This window comes from Scleropages formosus, chromosome 6, assembly GCF_900964775.1.
Source record: "Scleropages formosus chromosome 6, fSclFor1.1, whole genome shotgun sequence".
Classification (NCBI taxonomy): Eukaryota; Metazoa; Chordata; class Actinopteri; order Osteoglossiformes; family Osteoglossidae; genus Scleropages; species Scleropages formosus.
Window position 1 is genome coordinate 9,907,058 of NC_041811.1, and position 2,417 is coordinate 9,909,474.

Here is a 2,417-nt window from a genome sequence, read left to right on the forward strand (position 1 = left end):
CCACAGTGAGGCCCCACAGTAACCCTAAATTAATCCCTTCCCACAACTCCTTAACCACCAACACAACTGAAAGCACCAACTGCACGACCCACAGCAACAGCAGCACGATCAATGGCACTACCAGTCCCGCATGTAGTTCCTGCAGCTGTTCGTACCAATTGCTGTTCTCAATTTTCTGCACTGTCCTCATCACTTCCTGGAAATACTGTAGTGGCTTATATATTATCATCACGTGCAAGATCATAAACAGACCCAGCACTGGGAATGGGATCCAATTTAGCCACTTCTGCTGCGGCAACATCATCGTTGTCACTAAAAGCACCAACAGCATCAGAAGCAACAGCAACACCAGCTTCAGTGTACCCCCCAGAGTCTTCTCCTTCCTGATCTTGACTAACTTTTCACAAGTCATAGACATTATAACCATCTTGAAGGCTAGGAACAGCCCCAGCCCCGCACCCAGTGCCACATACAGTTCCTTATGTCCAGGTTTAAATGTCACTGTCACTGAGAGAGCCACCAGCACCAGATTCAGCAGCAGCATCACAACCAGGAAGAGCAGATACAGTTTATGTTTCAGCGTAATCTTCTTCTTCTTGAACTCTTGTACCGTCATCCATAATAACACCAATGCCCCCAGCAGCAGCAACACAGAAAGGAGCGGGAACAGCACTGTAAAAGAAAGAGGGGAGAAAAAAAAAAAAAAAAAAAAAAAAAGAGGCTGTTCAATAAAATTTTAACAGATGTATGGATAAAAACAGCAGCAACAAAATTCAAATGAAGTTACAGTAACAATACCTGTAGGAGAAACAGTAACACTGACAGATACAGTGTTGATGGTGTCATTTGTCCTGTTGTCCATCACTCTGTACACACCACTGTCAGCTGGTGTTGTGTATTCCAGCATCAGAGTTGAGTTGTGGACAGACGCCCTGTGTTGGTACTGAGGTCCACAGTCTACAGAATCTCCCTCCACAGTACACACAGACACACTGGTGCAGCCACCAGAACTGAACAGAACACGGACTGGTTCTACAATGTGGAGCGGCAGGAAGAGGGACTCAGGTGACTGGATGGTGATGTTTGACTGACGGCCTGAGGGAACACAGATGGAGGTTATCAGGTCAGCAGCTGGTGAAGTGATTGAATATTTCGATAAATGACCAATAACCAACAGCAGCAGGACCTGTACGGGGTGAAAAATGTCCTTTTGTCTTCAAAAAATGTTAGATTAAGAACACTGATGATCCGGTTCTTGTACTTCTATGGAGTCAAACGTATCACACATAGTTAAGAGCTCAAGAAAACCTGCACTTCTGAGGAAGGAAACTGCAATAATGTATCAGCTCCACAATACAGTGCACCTGGGAAACATTTCTCAGGCTTTGACAGACCCTTGTATATTTACCTGCAATAGAAAGAATAATCCCTTCAGGTGTCCCTGTATTATATATATATATGGATATCCAGCACAGTCTGTCCATCTTTCTCCCAGCGGACGTTAAGATGACTGAGATTTGCCTGTTTGCTGACGTTGGCATAGCAGGGGAGAGTGACAGGGTCCCCAACCTGTGCAGTGATATTCCTGTCTGTGGACACTGAGAAAGTGAAAGAACAGACAGTAATGATAAATAAAACATGTAAATATTGCTGTAAAGAACACAACAAGCTGACAATTAGAACTGTGTACAGTTTTAGTACAAATTATCCTTTATAATATTATATATGTACTTAGCAGGTACTTTATTCAGTATAAGCTACAGAGCGTACAGTGTTATTACCCATTTACACAGGTGGATATTTTACCACAATAAGTGCTCCACTTAAGAACATGACACAGATTTGCAATCTAACCTAAAAAGTTACTCTGATGAGGTTATTGATCAGTTAAAAAAAATAAAGCACTGTCTAGGAATAAAAACACAAAAAAGATACTAAATACATCAATTAATGCAATACTGGCATTACAAAAAAGTGACAGAACCTGAGCTTGTAATGCAAAGGACAAAAACTTACCAGAAACACCTAGTTCCACCACAGCAAGATGATCAAACCCTGTGAAACAGTCATATAAACCTTCATCATTGTACTCAACAGGTGAGATGGTTAAAGAGAAGTTTCCATCCTCTATCCCTTTCTCAGAGAGCTGGGCTCTGCCCTCGTACCCAGGGCCTGCTGTGAACCGCCCCCGGAACCACTGGGCAACAAGTTGGCCTTCAGTTATCCTCCAGATCACATCTTGCTGCTCTGCTGGAGTGTTTTGTGTTCTATAGCAGTGCAGGACAGCAGTGCCTTTCAGGGACACAACTTGCAATGCAAAGAGTTCAGCTAGAAGCCCTGGAGATGGGGGTGGGAGGAACAGTTATTTTAACAAAGTACAGTAGGTAAAGTATATGCATGCACAGAGTGAATCTGAC

The 2,417-nt window shown here is 43.2% G+C and overlaps 1 long non-coding RNA gene across 1 annotated transcript; it reads right to left on the reverse strand.

Annotated features, from left to right (window-relative positions):
- Window positions 1-607: 607 nt before the first annotated feature.
- On the reverse strand, window positions 608-2,051 carry LOC114910752 (uncharacterized). Its single transcript, XR_003797770.1, has 4 exons — window positions 2,017-2,051; window positions 1,409-1,598; window positions 799-1,095; window positions 608-672 (listed from the first exon to the last, which is right to left on the reverse strand). It is a non-coding gene; the product is annotated as an uncharacterized LOC114910752 (long non-coding RNA).
- Between the last annotated feature and the right edge of the window lie 366 nt (window positions 2,052-2,417).